This window comes from Lissotriton helveticus, chromosome 3_2 (assembly GCF_964261635.1).
Source record: "Lissotriton helveticus chromosome 3_2, aLisHel1.1, whole genome shotgun sequence".
Taxonomy (NCBI): Eukaryota; Metazoa; Chordata; class Amphibia; order Caudata; family Salamandridae; genus Lissotriton; species Lissotriton helveticus.
In genome coordinates, this window is record NC_136062.1 from 57,444,003 (window position 1) to 57,468,695 (window position 24,693).

The 24,693-nt window shown below is 43.7% G+C and overlaps 1 long non-coding RNA gene across 1 annotated transcript in view; it reads left to right on the plus strand.

Moving 5' to 3' along the window:
- LOC144826216 (uncharacterized) overlaps positions 1-14,643 on the plus strand; it is a 167,431-nt gene extending 152,788 nt beyond the window's left edge. The window contains exon 3 of the long non-coding RNA XR_013609712.1: positions 14,627-14,643. This is a non-coding gene — a long non-coding RNA (uncharacterized LOC144826216). The remainder of the gene's footprint in view (positions 1-14,626) is intronic.
- The last annotated feature ends 10,050 nt before the right edge of the window (positions 14,644-24,693 follow it).

Here is a 24,693-nt window from a genome sequence, read left to right on the forward strand (position 1 = left end):
TGGAAACTTTGCGGCCACTTAAGTAAGCAGTCAGGAAGACCTAGATGTAACACGTTGGCAAAATCAAGTCAAGTCAAGTCAAGTCAAATAATTTATATAGCGCGCTACATACCCAGAGGGTCTCAAGGCGCTTGAGGAAGGGTGGGTAATTACTTGTCGAATATCCAAGTTTTAAGTTGCTTTCTGAATGCTAGGTGGTTCTGAGTGAGGCGAAGGTGAATGGGGAGTGAGTTCCAGGTTTTAGCTGCCAGGTAGGAGAAGGATCTTCCTCCCATGGTGGTTTTGTTGATGCGGGGTACGGCAGCAAGGGCTTGGTTGGAGGAGCGTGGCTGGCGGGAGGGGGTGTAGAAGGAAAGTCATGTGTTGAGGCATTCGGGTCCGAGTTCGTAAAGTGCTTTGTGTGCGTGGGTTAAGAGGCGGAATGTTATTCTCTTATTGACGGGGAGCCAGTGGAGGTTTTTCAGGTGACTAAAAATGTGGTCTTTACGCGGGATGTCTAGTATGAGTCTGGCTGAAGCGTTCTGGATGTGTTGGAGTTTTTTCTGAAGTTTTGCGGTGGAACCGGCGTATAGGGTGTTACCGTAGTCCAGGCGGCTCGTGACCAGTGCGTGGGTGACCGTTTTTCTAGTTTCGGTGGGGATCCAGCGAAATGTTTTTTTGAGCATGCGAAGAATGTTGAAGCACGATGATGAAACGGCGTTCACTTGTCTGTTCATCGAGAGTGTGGAGTCCAGGATGATGCCCAGGTTCCGTGCGTGGTCCGTCGGGATGGGTGCTTTTCCAAGGGCCTCTGGCCACCAAGAGTCATCCCAGGCGGAAGGGGAGGAGCCTAAGATAAGGACTTCAGTTTTGTCTGAGTTCAGTTTCAGACGGCTGTGTTTCATCCACTCGGCTACTTCTTTCATTCCTTCATGTAGGTTGGTTTTGGCGGTGTTCGGGTCTTTGGTGAGTGAGAGGATCAGTTGAGTGTCATCAGCGTAGGAGATGATGTTGAGGTTGTGTTGGCGTGCGATGGTCGCGAGGGGGCTCATGTATACGTTGAAGAGAGTGGGGCTGAGTGAAGATCCTTGTGGCACGCCGCAAATGACTTCAGTGGCTTCTGACTTGAATGGTGGAAGGCGGACTCTCTGAGTTCTTCCGGTAAGGAACGAGGTGATCCAATCCAGTGCTTTTCCTTGGATTCCGATGTTTCTGAGGCGTTGTAGGAGGGTGTTGTGACGGACTGTGTCGAAGGCTGCGGAGAGGTCAAGGAGGATGAGGGCGACTGTGTCTCCATTGTCCAGTAGGGTTCGAATGTCGTCTGTTGCTGCGATGAGTGCGGTCTCAGTGCTGTGTTTAGCTCGGAAGCCGGACTGTGAGGAGTCGAGGGATTTGTTGGTTTCGAGGAAGGCGGCGAGCTGGCTGTTGACGGCTTTCTCGATGACTTTGGCCGGGAATGGTAGGAGCGAGATGGGGCGGTAGTTTTTGAGTTCGGTGGGGTCAGCTGTGGGTTTTTTCAGAAGGGCGCTGAGTTCGGCGTGTTTCCAGCTTTCCGGGAAGGTGGCAGAGATGAGGGAGCAGTTGATGACGTCTCGGAGGTGTGGTGCTATGATGGAGTCAGCTTTGTTGAAGATATGGTGAGGGCATGGGTCTGTGGGGGATCCTGAGTGGATGGAGTTCATCAGGCGGATGGTGTCCTCAGTGGAGATTGGGTTCCAATCAGTAAGGATGTTCATGGGGGGTGAGGGTACGGCAGAACGTTGGGTGGGTTGGTCTCCGTGTTGGTTGTCGAAGCTGTTGTGGATGTCTGCGATTTTGTTGTGGAAGAACGAGGCAAGGGAGTCGCAGAGGGTTTGAGAGGGAGTGATGTCGTTGGAGTTGGCTGAGGGGTTGGTAAATTCTTTGACGATGTTGAATAATTCCTTGCTGTTGTGGGCGTTGTTGTCTAGACGGTCTTTAAGTGCAGCTTTCTTGGCAGTCCGGATCAGTTGGTGGTGTGTGCGGGTGGCGTTTTTGAGGGCGTCCTTGGTGTTGGTGTTTGGGTCTTTTTTCCAGGCCTTCACAAGGGAGCGACAGAGTTTCTTGGATGTCTTAAGATCATCGTTGAACCAGGGAGCGTTTTTGCTGCCTAGTTTGATTTGACGTTTTTTCAAAGGTGCTAGGTTGTCGGCGCTATTGGTTAGCCATTGAGTGAGGTTAGTGGCTGCTTGGTTAGCGTTCGAAGGGTGGGCCGGGGGGTTTTGAAGAAGCGATGAGGAGATCTGGTAGATGGTGATTTTTTTCCAGTTTCTTCGCAAAGTGGGTTGAGGAAGGTTGTGGGTTGTGGTCTTTTTGTAGACAAAGTGAACACAGCTGTGGTCCGTCCAATGGAGAACTGTGGTGTGACTGAAGGAGATATGTTTGCTGGAGGTGAAGATGGGGTCGAGTGTGTGGCCTGCGTAGTGAGTGGGGGTGTTAACAAGTTGTTTGAGTCCAAGGTTGGCCAGATTGTCCAGAAGGGTGGTGGCGTTGCTGTCGTTGCTCTTTTCCAGGTGAAAATTGAGGTCTCCCAGTAGTATGTAGTCCTCGGAGGGGAGGCCGTGTGGGGTGATAAAGTCAGTGATGTCTTCACTGAATTGTGCACGGGGTCCTGGTGGCCTGTAGAGGAGGGTGCCTCGGAGTGTGGTCTTGGGGTCGGTGTGGATCTGGAAGTGAAGGTGTTCGGCGATAGCGAGGTTGGCGTCTGAGTTGGTTGAGATGCGGATGGAATTCTTATGGACGATTGCGATGCCTCCTCCTGTTTGTTTGATGCGGTCCTTACGGATGATCTTGTAACCTTCCGGGATGGCAATGGTGATGTCTGGGGCTGAGGATGCGTTCATCCATGTTTCTGTTAGGAAGGCGACGTCCGGAGAGATGGTGTCTAGTAGATTCCAAAGGTCGATGGCGTGTCTGTGGACCGATCGGGTGTTGAGCAGGATGCATTTTAGGTGGTTGGGGTCAGATCTCTGTTTGGTGTTCGTGGATGAGGAGTTGGTCTTGGTGCCGTCATACTTGCAGGAGATGCATGTGAAGGGTCCATGGGTGTGTCCAGGAGCGGCTTGGGCGCAGTTGGGGAGTCGGCCGGGGTTTAGGGCTAAGAGGGTGAAGGCGTCGTATGTAATGCGGGTGGTGTGGGTGGTACGGGGGCCAGGGGGTCTGGCGCTGGGCGCGGGCTTGGCGCGGATGGGTGCAGACGGGCTTACCTTTGGCGCACCTTCGGCGCGAATAGGGCGCGACCGCTGCGCGTGAACGCTGCGCGCAAATGTTTCTGTCATATATGGGTAGTGGGAGGGGAGGGGCGAGGGAGGGTCAGCTGGGAGGCGGGAGCAGGGGGTCAGACAACAACACCAACAAAAACAAAATGGCAGGCAGCCTAAAGACATGATAATAATCCAATGCGAAGCAAATGGTAGTGGCTCCCTTTAAATTAACAAGCAGGCAAATGCAATGTTATTAACAGCGCACTCTGACAATCTAGCGCTACGAGGTCTCAATGGATACAAGGATAGAGCAGTCAAGGCAGTCTAGCGCTACGATGTGCAAATCAATTAAAATACCAAACAATTAAGGCAGTCTAGCGCGCTCCTATGTTTAGCAATATAGATGAGTAGATTAGTTTTGCAAGATCCGCAGCGAAGCGCTACGATACCAGGCTGCAGGGCAGGCAGGGCGGGGGGCAGCTTGGGGAGCGACCTCGTCTGCAGGAAGCAGGATCGGTCACAGCTCAGACGCGAGATTGCGGGCCTAATGGTATCAGTGGGAGGGAGGGTCAGCTGGGAGGCGGGAGCAGGGGGTCAGACAACAACAACAACAAAAACAAAATGGCAGGCAGCCTAAAGACGTGATACTAATCCAATGCGAAGCAAATGGTAGTGGCTCCCTTTAAATTAACAAGCAGGCAAATGCAATGTTATTAACAGCGCACTCTGACAATCTAGCGCTACGAATTTTTTTCGAAGTGATGCAGCGTACATAACTGTCTTCTGAGACTCCAATGGAAGACAAACAAGCATCGGCATAGCCAATAGGTCTCGCTTTTGGGACCTAATAAGTATTCAGTTATGCAGCAAAATATCCTTGGTGCAACAACATCAACAACATAGCTAAACACTTGTAAGGTCCCAAAGGCGAGACCTATTGGCTATGCCAATGCTTGTACTTAAAAGAGTTTCTGTGAGAGTTACGTAGGAGGAAGTGTGCCTTTGTATATGAGGCAGGCAGCGTTAAAATTGCAATGGAATTCTAAAAGTAGATTTTTGAACAAGACAAGGACAGAGACAATTATGTTAAATTGTATAGTGACACCTGGGCAGTAAAGTGTAGGTCTGCTCTTCAGAGGTCTAGACGTATGGAACAGGTGAGTGAGTAAGGTGCTTACACATTCAAAGTGGGATACCACCACAGCTGGGACAACTGTTTTGAAAGATTTCATATTGTTATATGGCACTCATGGGGTTTTTCTTGCTATGTAAGTCAAGACTGAGTGAGTTATCTTATGAAAAAACAATTGAAGGCCTTCAGTTCATCGGTCTGTTTATGCAATAGTCCTGTTAACTGTTTGGGGACAAGGGAACAAATTCTGATTTCTGTGGATTAAGATTGAGTTTTATTTTAGAAATTCATAAGAGTTATCTGTCTGTGCCTTACATTTTTAAGTAAAGCTGAAGAGTAAGATCAGCATAATGATTGAGGTAAAACAAGAGCTTTACAACTTCTCACTCGGCAGCTCCAAGAAAAGCTTGAATATTAGCAGGTACATGTTAAATGGAACCGTTGTGGGTACACTTTCCGCTTGTGGAAATGTTGCGCGACACACCTCTTTAAAACATAACACAAAGCAGCATAATTAAAGCGTTTTAATGATAATGTTTGTTTTTAAATGCTTATACTGCTAAGTTTCCGGGAAAAATGCGTGCTCGTTTTTTTGAGCTTATGTTGATTGAAATATGTGCATGAGCATTTATTTATTTATGTAGGTTCAAGTCTCAGCTGACCTTTTGGTATTAAATATGTAAACATTTGCAACAACATGATACCTATTGTAGTATAGTCAGCCATAACTTTCAGAATTAAACTCATCACGTGATTTTCTGTACCTGCAAGTAATACGCTCATATACCAGGATAATGGGCCAGATGTAGGTATCCAAATACCGGTCGGTAACGGCCAAAAATAACGATTTTCGGCCGTTACCGACCGGTATTTGGATACTGAGATGTAGGGCACTAAAAAATACAGATTCGGTAATTTAACCGAATCGGTAAATTTACCGAATCGGTAAAATTACCGAATCTGTAAATTTACTGAATCTGTATTTTGAAATGTAGGTAGCACTATAAACAGTGCTACAGGGCTTTAAGAATTTGTTATTTACCACCAGCTATTAGTTGGTGGTAAATAACGTCATGTCACGTGAGTATGACAGACGCATACGCAATAGAAACCCTCGCCTAGCAGCAACCATTTTAGATGCAAGCGTATTAGGAGTAGTAAAACACATAAGCAAGCTTCACTCGGGCACCCCGTGTTGATGTAAAATGTGTAAAACTAATAAGACAAACATGTTGGTTAATTCGTTAACGTTATTCGAGGTTCATGAATACGAGCACGTCGCTTTATGTGCGAATCCTTGCTCCATCAATCCCCTCTTTGATGATATTTTATATCATCACTAATTAATGAAACAGATGCCAAATTTTCACATTTCACCCAACTCAATCTCTTCAAACTTTCTATTTAGCTTCTTTTCATTATTACCATGAGAATTTTTCATTTTCTTACATATTTTATTATTCATCTCTGCTAATTCAAGTTCGTCAATATTTCTTTTTACTCCTCGCTTATTTACGGAGTATTTCTTTTTATGTTTTCGGCATTTATCAACAAATTATTATACCTAGAACTAGTAAGCCTATCCCCACCATTGGCATCAGTATTCTACCTACAATACTCTTTCCTACATTAGAAAGCCAACTACCTACAGAGGAGAGACCCTCAGTAAGCCTCTTCCATGCACTATCAACCCCCAGTGGTTTAAGCTCTTTTTCCAAATTTGTAATATTTCTCACATACCTTTTAATTTTAACACTTTTGTCTGGTATGTAAGTGCAACATTATTGCGCTTTCAACATTCTACAGACTCCGCCCTCTTTTGCCAATAATGTTTCTAGAGCAAGTCGATTTAGTAAAACCATTGATCTGAACACAACCAATTCGGTATTGAACATTAAGAACCCACCAGCAGTGTCAGTTGATAACCGATCCACTACTGTTGACAATTTGCAGATTCTGTGTGTATTCAGAGCCACTCCCACTGTAGCCATCAATGCACTAAATATATCACCTGCAATTTCACCATCAATAGCTCTTTTACTACGTACTAATCCATTAGTTTCTTCATTGTTTCCAGTGATTTTATCCACATGATATATCTTTGGGAAAACGATACCAAAATAGCAACTCCCATACCAGTGATCGGGCAATTTGTAATAAGCCTTGTTTCCACATATATAATAGACTCCGGGAAACACAGGTTCAGTTCCATCTTTGAAACCCCAACCCCCAATTACTTTATAATTGCGTTCACACTCACTGGAACCAATGAATATATTGTTATAATAACTTGTTTTCTCTCTGTAGAGACAGAGTTTCCCCTTCTTTTCGAAATCCAGCAACATAGCAGCATTAGCCCCACCATTTGTTGTGTTCCCTATGCATTCAGCCTATTTAGGAATTTTATGATTCTTATCATTTGCTTTTCTTTGGAAACTCTCTCTTCTTTTCTCTACCATATTCAAAAATATTTTCTCCTTTTCTTGTAATAAACATGTTAAATTATTTTTGTGTGCGTCATCTATATCTATTTTACCTGGTCCTTTCTTGTAAAATAAGCTAGCTAAAACACTACAGGAAATTCCATGTGTTAGTGGCAAATGGTGATATGTAACACCTTCAGCTACCGAAGTAGGCAGTTTCATACAAACATAGCAATCTTCTATCTCCATAGCTTCTACATAGTGCAAATACATTCAAATGTGTCTTATTTTTGATCCTCATGTAATGTAGTCCTTCCTCATCTGGTGCTTCTAAGTCTACCTTCTGTTGTCTATTACTAAGTGCTTTTTCATGTGCATCTACTCTTTTCGGTGTATCTTTTGTTTGTAACTCTTCTGTATCTGGTGGCAGATGTTCATTAGTGTTAAGTTTTGTCTCTTTACTCCTCATGTAAGAAATAGCTATTGTTAGTCCTATCCAAAGTATAAGTACTATTGCTATACTACATAAACATACTCTGCAGCATGTCTTTAAATAATTTCTTTTTCAGTCTTCCATTAACAGTATGATCAGCCATTTCTGACTAAAGGAGATTCGACCCCCCTTTGTAACTTTTGCACAGATTTTACCCTGTGCGAATGTCCGGTTGGTCTCACTTCTTCGTCAGTTTGATCAGTAATTAATTCTTCATCACTTTCGTCACTTATTTCCAGATTTTCAAAATCTTCCAACACAATGTAGGTCCACTCGGGGCCTTTGTATTTATTATTCAGTCTCTTTAATCGGGGACTTCTCCTTCTGGGTTGTATCACAGGTTGATCAGCTTGACTTGAGATTTCATTTACTTGTTCAGGTTCTTCATCAATTGTCTTTAAACGCAGTCTCAGTCTTTTGACAAATCTAGGCCACTTGTCTCCTTTTCTGAGTCTTTTAGCTGGCACTGTGCTTTGTCCCTCTTCGAATGTTCTTTTGTTTTCGTTCAGTTGTGGCACATCAATTTCAATGCTGTCTTCTGTTTCCCTCTCTATCTGACTAGGTCCAGGTCTTATTCGGTTTCTTCTGCCTGGTCATTAAATTGCCCTTGTTCAGGTATTTGCTGAATTTGGCTATTGTCTGTTTCACCTTCTTTGTCCTGATCACGATTTTCTATTCCTGTCTGGTCCTGCTCAAGCTTTTCGAACCCTTGATTTTCTTCTGCTTGAGCCTCCGCCCTAATTTCTATCTGTCCCTTTTCAGGCTCAGGAGTTCTTGAGCTGAGTACCTTCTTCTACACCTGTCTCGTCCTCACTATCACTTTGTCTATCTTGATATGTTTGACTTCTTGTCCTCATGTATTCTGCAGGTATGTCGATTACTGGAATCCAATCATCTTGACTGGTGCTCGGTTGTTCCTCTTCAGCTTCTTCAGGAGCGATATCTTGGGACCCCTCAGCTGCACAACCTTCAGCCTCAGTTTCATCAGGTTCAGTCACCTTCTTCGTATGACTGGCATGAATCCAGTGTGGAACTCCTGCACACTTTACAGCTGTGGTGGTAACCAAAATTACTTGACGTGGTTTTCCCCACCTTGGTGCAAGACAAGATTTTCGAGTGTGTTTCTTTAACACTACCCAATAACCTGGATTCAGGTCATGTGCTGGAGATGCTGGTCTGGCGACAGCGTCTTCCCCAACCTGGTGAGAGATTGAACGTACCTGGTCAGCCAGTTCTTTGCAGTATTCCAGTACTAAATCATCAGATATGCTTAGCAGTTTGTTTCCTGGCACCCATGCTTACCGCATTGCTCTTCCCATCAGTATTTCATGGAGACTCAAGCCTGTGTTCCGATCCGGAATACTTCTAAGTCCCATCAGAACAAGTGGCAAAGCATCTGGCCACTCCAATTGAGTTGACTCATACATCTTTCCCAATATTGACTTGATAGTGCTATTCAATTGTTCTACCACTCCAGAAGCCTCTGGGCGATATGCACAGTGCAGTTTTTGCTTAATTTTGAATGCTTCACAAATTAGACCCATTATTTCACTATTAAAATGTTTTCCTCTTTCTGATTCAATTGTTACTGGAAAACCAAAATGTGGAATAAGCTCTCTAAGTAAGAGCTTAGGTACAGTGATGCTATCGTTCCTGCGTGTGGGGTAAGCTTCCACCCATTTTGAAAACAGGCAGACATTGACAAGTACGTATTTTAGTCCTCGACAAGGGGGTAACGGAATGAAGTCAATCTGTAATCGAATAAAAGGACCTTCTGCCTTCCCAATCTTTCCCGGTAACACTACTGTTTTCTTCCCTGGGTTCATTTGTTGGCAAATCAAACACCTCTGGCAGAGTGCCTCTGCTATGTTCCTGAATTTTGCATTAAACCATGTTCGTCTGAACACACGTATCATAGCATCTCTTCCCAAATGGGAATCTCCATGAATCAACCTAGCCATAGGAGCAAGCAGACAGTCGGGTAGCACTGCAGTTTCATCAAGATAAACAATGACACAATCTTCATCCCTTCTCTGACAACCTATTTCCTCCATAGTTCCTTTTCTTTTGGTTCTGCTGCATTCTGCAAATCCCTCACTTCTTCCCACGTATTCACACCTTCAAGCAACATAAGTTGGCACCTGTTTCCGCTTACCTCAACCTTTTTATTAACAGCCATCTTATATTTTGCACAATGTTGGGCTAACTGTTCAGCATATCGATTACCAGCTGTCACTTTGTTTTTGCCAGATTTGTGAGCAGCATAATTGACCACAGCCACTTCTTTTGGTAGCTGGATTGCCTCCAGCAAATCCTTCACATATTGACCATTTCTAATTTGAGTACCTGAAGAAGTCAGAAACTCCCTTTGCATCCATAGTTGGCTATAGTCATGCACAACCCCATAACCATATTGCCTGTCAGTGTAAATGGTTACTTTCCAATGTTTCCCAAATTTACAGGCCTTTGCCAGGGCAACCAATTTGGCTACTTGTGCAGACTTGACTCCAGGAAAATGGGATGCTTCCACTGGACCTCCCAATGTGCACACTGCGTAGGCAGCGCTCAGACCTCCTTCCTCATGCCTCATACATGAGCCATCAACAAATAGCTCATAATCTGAATCTTCTCTTATGTCTGGTCATGGTTTTGTGCTGTATTCAGTCAAGTCAATACAGTCATGTTCAACCTCTCCCTTCACTTCTGCAGTATGTGAGCTAGGTAACAGGGTTGCTGGGTTCAGAATATTACCCCTAGCAATGGTTACATTTCCTGCACCTACAAGAATTCTCTCGTACTTAGTCAGCCAACTAGGTGTGAGATACTGAGTCTAAGTCCTGGTTAGCAAAATTACAACTGCATGTGGAACATACACAGTTACAGGATGTCCCATAATAATGGACACACTCTGCTCAAGGCTCATGCAAATTGCAGCTGCTGCTTTCAGACATCCGGGCAATGCAGCTGCCACTGGGTCTAATGTGGAAGAAAAATATGCCACAGGACGTCTCACTAGACCATGAATTTGAGTCAAAACTGAAAGTGCACAATTATCTTGTGTGTCACAAAGAAGTGAAAACTCTTTTGAATAGTCAAGCATTTCCAATGCTTGAGCTGTACACAGACATTCTCGTAATTTTACAAAAGAAGTCATGCTTTCGTCATCCCACTCTACTGGGTCCTTGGCTCTCTTCTCTGTCATTTGTATCAGGGGCTTTTCTAGGACTGCAAATCCCACAATCCATTACCTGCAATATCCTACAACCCCAAGAAGCATTCTGATCTCTTTTTGTGTTTGTGGCAAATTCATGTTTCTAAATATCCTGATTCTTTCTGTGGTAACTCTTCTGACACCTCTCTCTATCTGGTGCCCCAGATATTTCACTGATGTGGCACAAAACTGTAATTTCTCTGGTGACACTTTATGTCCTCCTTCACCTAAATGATTCAGTAGGGCGATAGTATCAACAACACAGTCAGTCCGGGTTTTAGACGCCACCAAAAGGTCGTCTAAATATTGAACCAAGACTAACTGTCCAGGCAGTACCAAAGACTCAAGGCACTTTTTCAAAATCTGATTAAAAATCTAGGGGCTTTCTGTGTACCCCTGAGGGACACGATTCCAAACTTAAACATGACTGTTGAATTCAAATGAGAAAAGAAATTTGCTGTCTGGGTCTAATGGAATCGAGAAAAATGCGTGACATAGGTCAATGACGGTGAACCATCCAGCCTCCCATGTTATCTGATACAGAATCACTGCAGGATTTGGCACGACTGAACAGCATGGAACAACAATCTTATTAATTTTCCTGAGGTCTTGTACAACTCTGTACTTACCACTCGGTTTCTTTATACCAATTATGGGTGAATTATATGGACTGCTCATTATTTCTTGTAAAATGCATGCTTCAACCAAATGTTTTATTTCTACTGCAACACCTGCCTTTATTTCTGCACTCATTGTATACTGTCGAGTATTTGGGTAAACTGCATCTTCTTTGATTGTCACTTTTATTGGGTCAACATTTGCCATTAATCCTACATCTTTTCCAGTAAAATCCCATACATCTGGTTTTACCGTCTGTTGCAGTTCTTCTGTTAAGTCTTCTATTGTCAGTCTTTTAATTTCTGTCTCTGGTCTTGCTAACATTAATTTATAAATTCCATCTTCGCCTGGGGTTTGAATTTCGACACCATTTGGGGTCCAGAAAATAGTGCAATTCATTTTGTACAGTAAGTCTCGACCTAGGAGGTTTACCGGACTTGAATCACAGACAACAAATCTATGCATTCCTTTAAAATTGCCTATTCTGACTTCCATTGGTTCTGTAACTGGGGTACTAATTTGTTTATTTGAAACGCCCACTACTTGGATCGCTTCTCCCGAGATGGGTAGGTTTGGAACATCTGCTATTCTCACAGTAGAGCCGGTAGCACCAGTGTCCAACAGAAAGGTGACATCATTTCCTTCAACCTTTCCTTCAATGTATGGCCCTGACTGGTCTACCGGCAAGGTGGCGCCAAGCACGCACTCCTCGTCCTCCCCCCTCAGGCACCGTCAGTAAGGTTCATCACAAAAGAATGTATCACTCAGAAGAAATTGTGAGGTTGCTGTATCTCTTCTTTCCCTTCCTTCCCAATCTGTGTTATGTACACTCTGTTGTGCTTTGCTCCTGTATCTTGGCATAGGTGCAGGGGGTAACTGATTCTGTGTTACCTGCTGCTGGTTCTTCTGTGGCACTTCATTCTGCTTCTATTGATTTAAATAATTAATCAGCACATTACCACTCTGTATAGCCTTACACTCGTCTTTCCAGTGCCCCAACTTGCTGCACCCGTGACATGGGAACTTCTTCTTAGCCTCCTCCCTATTGAACTTTCCCCTTGGCTTTCATCCATCACTTTGTTTCTGATTACTATTTCTCTGGTTTAACTGTTGTTCTTGTTGTTCTGCTAATTTTACTTGTGCCCACATGACTTTTTCCTTTAACTCTTTTCGTTTATTCTCTAGCTCATCTTCACAATATTTGGCATATTTAAGGACTTCATCTATGGGCTTAGCCTGCCAACAAATGTTATAATCTAAATTTCAGGTCTTAATCCTAACACAAATCGATAAATGAAATGCGTCATGTCCTTCATGTCAATGTTATCTAGTCCGCTGTACTGTTTGAATACCTGCAATAAACGTTTATAATAGGCATGCACAGTCTTGTCTCTATTCTGAGTGGTTCTTCCTATTCTCATCCAGTCTGTCTCCTTTGCAGGCACCTTTCCTTTAAGCTAAAGTATTACCTGATTGTACTTCTTCATTACATCCTCAGAAGGTGCCCCTGTCTTTGTGTCTCTGGGGTACTCATCACTAAGCCAATCACAGCAATCTTACATTCTGTCCACAAGTCTACTGGAACTACAATGTCAAATAATCCATTTAAGTCTTTCAAAAGACACTTTGAAACTTTTACAAATCTGTCCACTTGTCTGTACCATTCTACAGGTTTTTCACGAAGTTTTAGGAAATCATTTGTAAATGACACAATATCCTGTCTGGACCATGGAACATGTACTTAACCTCCACCTGGTACCTCTCGATTATGATATAATTTTTCAACCTTTTCTGCTTCTTTTAGAACATATTCTGAAGTGATTGGTTTTCATCGAACCTCTTCCTTTTTCTTTGCCCATCTGGCTCTCCATTTGTCTAATTCTCCCCACATTTGTAATAATGCTAGAAGCTCTCTTATCTGTACTGTGCTGATACATTCATGTTCTCTAAATCTTTGTCAGAGAATTTTGCAATACTTTAGATTTACCAATGTCAATTCCCATGCTAGCTGCGCTGTCCATTAATTTTTCATGGTACACCCTTGTATTCCGAGTAATGCTTTTACAAATAAACAATAATTCATCTTCACTAAGAGTGTTTAGCCTGTCCAGTCCCACATTCCCAGCCATGAACTCCTCCAATTCGATTCTCAATTTGTGTATGTCCAATGGTTTTGGTTGTGGCTTGGGTTTCTCTATGTCTCATGTCCATCTATCGATTTCTTCAGGAGTTACTACAGTTGCACTTCTCGTACCTGAAGATGTCTCCATCTGTACTTCTCTTAAATTCAAAGGAGTGGTTTTTCTAATTGAACTACTCTCTGGTTCTCTTATTGGTAAATCCATTAAGGAGATTACTGACTCGCATTCACTTGCCTGGTCATCTACTATCAATGGTTCTCTTTTTGGCTGTACTACAGATGTAGGTATAACTGGAGCTTTTGGACTAGCCAGCTTCTCTCCATACAATGGAACAACTGGGCCAATAGTTACTGGAATTGTCAGAGCTTCGGGACTTGTATTTAATTGAGAGATTTTCTGAATTAATTCACTTCTCTGTTTGTTTAATGCTTCTCTTTCTCTTTCTTGTAATACCTTTTCAATGGAGGTTTCATGGATTACTTGCGGAATCAAAGGTGGTTTTAGAAACGGTGCGCTTGTATTTACTATACTTGGTCCCTCATTATAAGGTGGTGGATTTTTCAGTAACAAATCTTCCATATAATCATCGTCTGAATCACCACTAGTCATTAAATGCTTTGTTTTCTCTGTCTTTTTACTTCCAATGGGCTCTTCTAAAGTTAATACAGGATATAGCCCTTCCACTAACATGTTCTGTCTCCATTGTTTCATCTGCTTATCTCTGGTTTCTCCTTTGACTTTGGGGTAGAATTTACTCACCATTTGTCAGATCTAGGTCTGTCTCGCTCAAATGCCTCAATTTCCCATTCTTCTAGTGCCTCATATTGCGTTAATCTAGGTCTAGGATGTAAATCATTCATTTGAGTCCTCAAATTGAACAAAATTATGCCGTTAAATGTGCCATCTAAGGGAAATGTCAAAAGTCCGTCATCTTCAGTGTATTCCACCCAATTCTCCAGCCATACACAAGTGTGGTAACCCCTATCAAACATCATAAATGATGCGGGAGTATTTGGTGGTGGAATAATAACTCCTTCTCTAGTTTTAATTGGTTTATCTTTTTTAAAGTAATACTTTACTCTGCTTACGAGTGACAATTTTCTTTTGCTTCCATACATTTTGCAAGGTCTGCCTCTTATCATCTGTTCTCTAGCAAACCCTAAGTATCTTGGGTCAGGTCGAGTTTCTGGACTATTTAATTGCCACATATATTTTTGCAAAAATTCAAGATCGTACAATCACTTAACCTTGTTTACAAAGTATTTCCAATGCTAGCGCGTCTTTTATTTTTTACCTACCAATCAACAGTGTGGTTTTAAATCATTCTTAACCAATGGTTGCGCGGCTTTTCTCGTGAGAAGAGTTCCCACGCTCCTGTGCTCACCCCTCCTTTACAATTCTATCTTAGCTACACGCCCGCTGTCTCGACCAATACCAGCGCGGCTCTGAGTGACATCAGCGCAGCTCCGCAACTGACTCCCTCCTTCACAAGGTAATGGAAAAACTTAATTCCTTTAATTTAAAGTGCGTTTCTCTTTTAATCAACGAAAAACATTCGCAACTGTACCCGAGTGACTAGATAGGAAAGAAATATCTAACTGCAAGTAAATCCCTTCCGTTTACTTTTCATATACTACAAGTAGATCGCTTCGGCCTACCCTTCACACAAGCATTAGAGAATCTGCTACTCCTCCGGATTCATCCACTCCAGGATATATACTAAGGTCAAAAATTCACCAGTGAACCCCTTTGATGTCAATCAAGCTCAGACGAACCTGCTACTCCTTCCGTGTGCCCCTTCCTAGGTGATATCATAACAAACGTTTTGCCAGCGAACTCTTTGCTAGCATTTATTCATACATTCATACAAAAAAAACAAATAGTGCTTCCGGTTCTGCCCAACCATGCACTAACGTCCTCTGAGTAAGTGACCTCACCGCGATGTGGTTTCCATTTACCACCCGCTATTCTGCCCCCGGGGATTCCAGACAAACATATAATAGGTACGAACGATTTTGGTTAATACATAAAATCATGAATCTCAACAGTCAATATATTTTCAAACACATTTCAAACAAAATCACATTTGATCGATCAATCAATAATAATGTCTTCTTAACCAACTAACTACCTTTATTTAACTAATCCCTAACCATTCCTCTGCTACCAAAGAAATATACTGATAGAGCGTGCAGGTCACCCGACTAGGGATTTACCATATTCACCTGGGCCCATACTTTATTACACGTTTACCTAATCAGGTAACCCACGCTACTACCAGATATTTTATTCTACTAGGTCCTATACCATTGACTTACCACTCCTTGTCACTGGTACCTGTAACCTATTGGATCAGGGAGTTAGTTTAAATTTTGATAGCAAATAACATATGCACTCATAAAATAACCACAGACTCGGGAAAGTTTTAAACTCTTTATCTAAATTTCATCATAAGTCATGTTCCAGAGATTATAAGCAATTAGACTATCAATAACCAACATTAGAAACAGTGTATAGCTATGCATAAGAAATATTATGCCAATCATTTAGAATTTTAAAGGGAAGATAAGAACAAGGAACATGCTATTTATATTAACACAGATTTTGCACAATTTGTCTACAGGCGTGTAAAGAAATGGAACATGCTAAATAACACAACTTTAAGCAATTACCAAAGGGTGGGTGAGAAGAGGGAACATAAAATGCAATCACGAAAAATTAATTTGAGCATACAACTATAGGGAAGGTAAGAAAATGGAAAAAACTAATAACCAAACTTAAGTCATCTCAAAAGGGAGGGTTTTGGAAAAAGGATCAAGTATCATATACTATGCATTCATGAGAACATTTCAGCAAAATCTACAGGAGGGTAAGAAAGTGGAACATAATATTGGGAACAGCAAAAACACAAATTTATCATTTACTAAGGGAAGGGTAAGAAAAAGGAACATATGCAATCAAAGCTTTTATCGATTTAGGGAAGGTAAAGAATAAGACGCAAAGTATAAATACACTGTATACCATGTATTTCTACTCTATACCCATGATCTTAATTTTAACTATAGTATTAGGATTAGTCAAAACGAACAGCTTTGCAAAAGCAGCAATTCATGCCTCTCGCATGTGAGAACATAGAGCAGCCACATTAGCCCTAGTGTGCAGAAGCGACAGATTCCTCCAAAGCAAAGAATACGTCATGTCACGTGAGTATGACAGATGCAGGTGCAATAGAAACCCTCGCGTAGCAGCAGCCATTTTAGATGCAAGCGTATTAGGATTAGTAAAACACATAAGCAAGCTTCACTCGGACACCCCGTGTTGATGTAAAATGTGTAAAATTAAATCGACAAACATGTTGGTTAATTCGTTAACGTTATTCGAGGTTCATGAATACGAGCAAGTCGCTTTATGTGCGAATCCTTGCTCCATCACAAGCAAAGCAAATATTTCAACCTGAGAACTAACTCCCTGGTGAACGGGAACCTGATGTTTAAATAACTCGAAGTGTAAGAAAATACCTTGTCCATCAATAGGAACTGAGAAGATTCAAAGCCTGTGGGCAGTCCGAACTGATAGGTGCGCATGCGCAGCGAAAGCAGCGTGCTTACCTACATATAGTATACATGCTTGAGTGGATACTGTTGGTATCTTTAAATGCCCAGCCATGTGTTGCTTTAAACACATTGGGAAGTATTTTTAGAAGAAGCGCTCTATTGAGAATGACCCTGTAAAAATAAAAAAGAGAACCACTGCATTAGGATAAAACATGTTTCCGTTGAACCACTCGGTATATATTTATTGAACATTTATAGAAATAAGCCCTAAGAATACAAGTACATGTAGTTTACTTTTTAGCTGGCAAATATTGTGTTTGCTGAGAAGCATGCGGTGAATGCCAGTTTTCACACTAAAGCAAATTGGAAAAGAATGTTTCGATTTAGCGATGTGTGCACTACTCTGTGCCCATTTATTCAAAGCTAGCGATTACAAACGTATCCTATTTTGCCCACATACCACCGAACAGCTGTAAAATCTGCCCTCAAGTTAGTTTCCTTTGTCAGCTGCTGGGTATCCTCCTTAGCTTTCAGAAACTTGCCCTTTTTTCCTAGACTCAGAAGCTGCATATCCATTAAAAGCACGCGCTGCAGCAGGAGGTGGGGACAGAGGTGGGGGCCTGCACAATTCCCTCGCGGGAGCGAGCGGATGGCACCGCGATAATTGATAACATATGGGGCTGCGTGCTCCTGCAAGTGAATCGCCACACGTGCAGGCGTTGATATTGAAGGCAATGGAAAGCGTGCACATTTCGGCTGAAAAGCCAAAGCGACTGCTGAAGGTCTTTTTGCCTATGCAGCACATGCGCTCTGCGTAGGCGAGACCTAAAAAAGGACTTTGTAAGAGCAAACTGCAGAGCAAAACATGAGGTTACTCCTGTGGCAGGCTTGGAGGGGGGAACAGTCTCAGGCCAACAGTGCTCCCACCGCCTAGTTTGGAAATGAGTTAAAAAAGAAATAAATCTGGAATTTCTAAAGAGCAAACTAGTCACCCCTATGGGTCCTAAGGCAGTGGGAGCCAATGAGGAACTTAAGTGAGCTATTGCCCAGAGTCATATGACGCTGAGCTGAGCTGGTGCCGGTGTCAGGGATCAAACCACGAGCCCCATGCTCCGGAGTCAGTCAATATGGCTGCTACGCCACACCTCTCACCTTGGGAAAGGCCCAAGCTAAATAATTTTGGTCGGATCCCTCGATACGAACTGCATTTCAGGTTACTTATGCATTTCTCATTCAAAATCACCTGTAAACAGACTTTAAAAGATATCTGAACTGCTGCCGACCCTTTTTCAAAAGTGAGGAACAGTTTGATCTTGTGGGCATAGGGAACCACTTTAAATCCAAAGGACTCAACCAAGGGGAACTATACATATTAATTAAGGGTCAGCTCATCTCTTGCATCCTGAAGTTTAGTGGTTTAGTGACTGAGGAAAAAGGAGTCCTCCAAACTGTCTGCCCTCAATTTTCCCCAAAAAGTTTTGATCCACCCTAGGGCCAAGTCCCTGGCCCTAATATTCATTGAAGCATTTTAGAAGAATAGGATGGGAGATGGTATCAAATGCTGCTGACAGTTCAAGTAAAATGAAGGCAGTACTATTCCCTTGGTTCCATGTAAGTATGATGTAATCAGACACTCCTATCAATGCTGTCTCAACATTGTTGCAAAGGTGTAAACACGATTGTCCGGTATGCAGCAATCTGTAATGCTCAAGAAAATCCTCGTGTTAATGAGCTCCTCAGGGATTTTAGATGCCGCCAGAAGGAGGGATATCAGCCTTGTGAGACTTGGCCCTCTCTGCAGGGTCACCCCCCGAAAAATGTTGCCTTCATCACTCCTGTTTTTTTAACCCATTTCTGTTGGCTTTTAAGACTCTGTGCACTTTACCACTGCTGCCCAGGGCTAATGTGCTTATGCTTTCTCCTTTAAAGAAAGTAAAATTGGCGTACACCCAATTGGAATTTTTACTTTACTTGTAAGCCCCTAGTAAAGTGGTACAACATGTAACAAGGGTCTGTAAATTAACAGCTAATAGTGGGCTTGCAGCACTTATTGTGCCCCCCTCTTATGTAGCCTTTTTAAACATGTCTCAGACCAGCCTTTGCAGTCTGTGTGTGAAGTTTTAAACTGCTATTTTGACCTGGCAAAATAAGCCTTTTGCCAGGCCTAGACCTTTCTTTTTATTACATATGTCACCCCTGGGTATGCCCCAACAAGCCCATTGAGCAGGGATTATTGTATTTAAAATGTTGGTAATGTGCTGTTAAGTTTTACATGTCCTAGTAGTGAAAAACTCTCAAATTAGTTTTTCAATATTGCAAGGCCTACCTTTATCATAGGATAACATTGGGTTATCTTATTACATTTAATACTAAGTGATAACATTTGATTGGGAGAAGATAGGAAAGACATGCTGGTATATGATGAATTGCAATTGAAAAGCATCTTCAATGCAAAAGTTGGATTTTAAGTTGCAATTCTGAAAATACTGTATTTAGAAAGTTATCATTTTCTTGTCCTAACCATTTGGTGCGTGCAACCTGGTTCCTGGGTCACATGACTAAGTGTAGCTGGAAATTGACCTTTGTGTATTATTCTTCCCAAACAGTATCATAAAGGAGGGCCTGGGTGTTGGCAGGATGGACCATCTGTGACTTGATAGGGGGTGGAGTTGTCACCTTTCATACTTGCACTTCAAAGGCACTGGCTCAGCTCTCACACAAAGGGCTTCACACTAGCATATTGTGCCCCCATACAGACTGCACCTCCATGTCAGGGCTTTGTCCGCCCAGAGAAGGGAGGCTGGACAATCCAGACTCCTTTGTAGGAGACATTTCCAGAAGCTTCTCCCACTTCAAGGTTGTCACCAGGTATAAATATTGGACCCTCAGACCCAACTTGTTAGATCACTTCTGGGCCTGTGGAAGACTTAGAAGAAGGACTGCTCTGCTGCAAGGACTGCCCAGCTGCTCTCTTGCCCTGCTGCTCTTCCCTTAAGAAGGACTGCTCTGCTGCCTCAGGATTAAGGACTAGAGCTGCACCTTGAAAGCAGGACTACCAGAGTAACTCCAGCACTCTTGACCCCTGCACCTGAACTTTGCCTACTCTGAGCCCTAACCCCCTCAAGTGGTTCCACCCTAGTCCTGGAACATTGAAAGTGGGGACAATGGTGGTCTGCCAGCCCAGTTGTGGTCCCCATCAGAACTGACACAGTGTGATGCAACCTGACATAGCTCTCATAGCTCATTATCGATTGACACAGTGTGATGCAACTTGACACAGGAACTCACATAGCAGCTCTTGCAGTTCCCCATCGAAACCAATACAGCTCACAGCAATTCGACACATATCTCACATTATAGCTCCTCATTAGAACTGATGCAGCATGCTGCAATTCGATGCAGGATCCCACATTGCTCCTCGGAACCACCGCAGTGCAGTGCAATGCACCACATCCTGGATATAGGTAAAATCCTCAGTGAGCCAAGTCAAGTCAAAAGCCTTTATTCAAGCATTTCTCATAAAAGCACAATACATACAAAATGTTAAAACAGTATTAAATGATTGCCTCAAACACTTAAAACCACAACTAAAAATCATATACATATATACATTCAATATAAAATACGAGTGACGTCATGTAGCTTTAGTAATAAGACCCACCCACTGTAAACAGTTACTCTGCTATTGATTTATTCCTGATAAACCATGCCCACTCCAGAAATTCCGCTACAGCTATAGCCAATGGCAAACAAGAGCTTATACAAATAATTCTCAAAGCTACATTACTACTTTAGGTACCTAGATTTTTACATACAGGTTTTAACCAAATTTGCCTAGGGGTGGCATAGGCTTGACAGGTGAATAAAAAGTGCCCAATAGTCTCCTTTTCGGATCCACACGAGGGCAGGAAGTATTTGATGAACCCCGCCACCTGCCAGTAAGTGACCTGAGTGGGAGAGTACCTATCCTCAGTTGACATAAAAGCTTCCTATCCCAAGGCTTTCTTATTATGTCTGTCTCCCCCCGTTTCGTTCCGAGGCCACCGAAGTCATCCGCGGCATCCCGCAAGGATCATCACTCAGCCCCACCCTCTTCAACGTCTACATGAGACCTCTCGCAGCCATCGCACGCCAACACAACCTCAACATCATCTCCTACGCCGACGACACCCAGCTGATCCTCTCCCTCACCAGACACCCAGACACCGCCAGAGCCAGCCTCCACGAAGGGATGAAAAATGTTGCCGAGTGGATGAAGAACAGCCGCTTGAAACTGAACTCAGACAAGACGGAAGTCCTCATCCTTGGACCATCACCCTCCGCCTGGGACGACTCCTGGTGGCCCCCAGCCCTGGGCACCGCCCCCAAGCCAACAGACCATGCACGCAACCTGGGCTTCATCCTGGACTCCTCCCTCTCAATGACCAGACAAGTCAACGCCGTCTCCTCCTCATGCTTTCACACCCTCCGCATGCTCCGCAAGATCTTCCGATAGATCCCGATCGAAACCAGGAAGACAGTCACCCAAGCCCTCATCACCAGCCGGATGGACTATGGAACACCCTCTATGCCGGTACCACAGCCAAGCTACAGAAAAGACTACAACGCATCCAGAACGCCTTCGCCCGACTCATCCTGAACATCCCTCGACGCCGCCAAATCTCCGGCCACCTGAGGAACTTGCACTGGCTCCCCGTCAACAAGAGGATCACGTTCAGGCTCCTCACCCACGCACACAAGTCTCTCCACGACCTGGGCCCCAAGTACCTCAACGACCGCCTGACCTTCCACACGCCCACCCGCCAGCTACGGTCCGCCAGCCTCGCCCTCGCCGCCGTACCACGCATCCGAAGAGCCACCGCCGGAGGCAGATCCTTCTCCTACCTGGCGGCCAAGACATGGAACCCCACCCCCATCCACCTTCGGATGACCCAGGACCACCTCGCCTTCAGGAGACAACTCAAGACCTGGCTGTTCGAGCAGTAGCGGCCCCCTTCCCCCAAGCGCCTTGAGACCCTTCCGGGTGAGTAGCGCGCTATACAAGTGTTATGATTGATTGATTGAATAGGGTTCATGCTCAGGAGACATTTTTGATTCCAGATAACATCCTGTCATAGATCTAGAATCGGTGTTTCTCCATTCCCGCTCAGCCACATAGTCCCAATATAACTCCTTTACAGTAATTATACTAGGGAATAGAGCGCCTTACGGGTTATCCCATAGGGTTTGAAGACCCAGTGAGCATAACAAAGATCTAAGGTCTTTTAGCCATTTGATTTTATGAAAAACATCCCCTTTAATTAACGCCAAAAAACCTTCGGCATAGTGCTTCAGTTCTGGAGTGGTCCAGAGTCTTCTCCAGTACAATATCGGACGAAGCTTTGCCAAATCAACCACTGCCTTTCTGCCCAGCTCATATCTAAGGAGGACTTGTGATTGTCCTAAAGAACTTATTTTCGGACCTTTGTAATGGATTAAGTTTTCCAAAACCCCACAACTCGGCCCATATAGTGCTGAGCCAAGGGCTTTTGCCTCTTAAACCTGTAGGGCCGGCATGATTGGTTTGGTTTCTGATTTTCTATGTTCAGCCCCGAGGGCTCCAGCTAATTGTTTATGCCTTAATGTCGCTAGATCAATGTGCTGGAACCATTTGAGATCATTGGTTATGTAAATACCAAGGTAGGTAAAAGCTTTGACTACCTCTAGGGGGCGCTGGTTCATAGTTAGCCTAGATCGGAAATTCCGATGAGGATTAAAAACCATTAACTTGGTTTTGGCCACATTGACTTTGAGATACAAAAGGGGATGATGGACGGAGCGTTTGAACAAATCAAACACTCACCCCCAGTCAACTGATCTGGGTTTAATCCATCACCATTCTTTAGTTCACTCAGCCACCCCAGTTCAGACATGGCTATATGCAAATCAGTCTGACCCTGTGCCTTGTGGGAACAGTCCAGCCGGAACTGCCAAGCCATGTCTTCCCTGGACCGGAAACAAGCATCCTGGGACCGGTTTCGGATTCATAATCCTCATCAGCCAGGCTATCTTGAATCCAGTGGCCAAGTGAACAAGGGACTCACGTCTGATCATACCCTGCCACACTTAGGGCGAACAAAGCGAACAAAGCGATACAAAAGGGGATGATGCTCACTTTGCTGGGTGGCTATCGGCATATTGTGGCTTAAAATAATTAACCCAGTCCTCCTCGCCAACAGTATTATCTGGGCAATTAGATAAACCACTGCTACCCCATTTAACAATGCTCCAGAAAAGTCTAGAGTCTTTAGTCTTACTTGCCTCCCTTAGTTCATTCCAATGCATCTCATCCCATGCTCTTTTAGCAGAGGCTATACATTCTTTGTAGATCCTTCTTGCGCGGCGGGTAGCCAATTGATCTCTACTTTTAATAGCTATTCCCAAAGCTAACCTGGCTTTCCTACACTGGGCGTTATACCACCTCACAGAACTGGGAGGTACCTTATTGGTTTTCCTACCCAGTTTCTGAAAGTGGAATCTAATAGCACAAAAAAGATTATCATGTATAGCAGTAGCTTCTTCAGACCCAGGAACAACTGTTTTTGCTTGATCTAGGGCAATTATCGCCTTGTCCACCTCCACATCTATACTAGCCATAGATTGTTGGTTAGCCAGAACCTTGGGCCATTTTAGCCGTCGCATGTCGTTGGAGGATACGGGGAGGGGAACACCAATCTACTCTTTAGCGGGCTTCCCTATTGAGGGCCGCCACCATTTGTGTGTTACACACAATGGGTCGTGGTCACTTTCTAACCTGTGCTTTACTTCCATATCGTTAACTCCCATCCATAGTTGGAGACTGCACAGAACATAATCTATCCTACTCCTATTTCTACCATTATCGAAAGTGCATGCTCCCCCCTTATCACCCCTTGTTCGCCCATTTAATGCCCTAAGGCCCCTTTCCAAGCAAATGGCATTCAAACATAAGATATCCTCAGGCCAGCGTTTAATTGGGTCTAGATTTAATCTAGGAACACCCCATAACATATCCTCATCCATCCCCACTAGATCATCACAAATGTCCAGGGGTTCAAACGTACAGTTAAGATCTCCAGCAATAATGATGTTATTATTCATGGAGTGTGAGTCAAGTAGGGAGACCAGAGCCTCAAGAACTACTGATTTCCCCCCATTGGAACCCCTGGCATATACATTGTATATATCCAGGCTCCCAGATAGGGCCACACTCACTTTTATAAGTTGGATATCATTGATACTTGTCTCAACCACCTTGATAGAAAAAGGCAGACATTGACGAACCCATATAATCAGACCCCCCTTTGGGTGACCCTTGAGCTCTTTTGTTGCCGGGATTGAGTAATTCAGGTACCCATGAAGGAAGCAAGGCTTACACATCCAAGTCTCCTGGAACATACATATGTCAAAACGATTTACAAAATCGACCCATTCCTGATACTCCAGCTTAGGGCGAATGCCGGCTATATTCCAAGAGACCAAGCTTCCTAGACCCTCAATATAATTTGTTACCCGTTCCATGGGGGTTCCTTGCGAGGGTACATCAAGGACTATATTATTGTTGGTAAACTCAACTGGCCGAGAGTTCCCCATAGTTGGGACCACCACCTTGGAATAATGATCATGTGGAGGGTTGGTGATGTGTTCAGGGATGCTGTCGACTTGATTACAAACAAGTCAGTCGCATTCATTAAGCCCCGAGAGGGCGTTGAATCTGTTAGTTATTTCAACTCCACCTCTGTATCTGTAATTTCCCTCATGCCAGCGACCAGATGGTATCACGTGAGGTATAGGTCGCACCCCATGTCTTCCCATAGGGTGGGTTTGATTAGGGAAATTCCTCGGTGGGGGGAACCTGTAGAAGGGTTTTCCCTGAGAACCTGGTCTATAAAAGAACCCAATG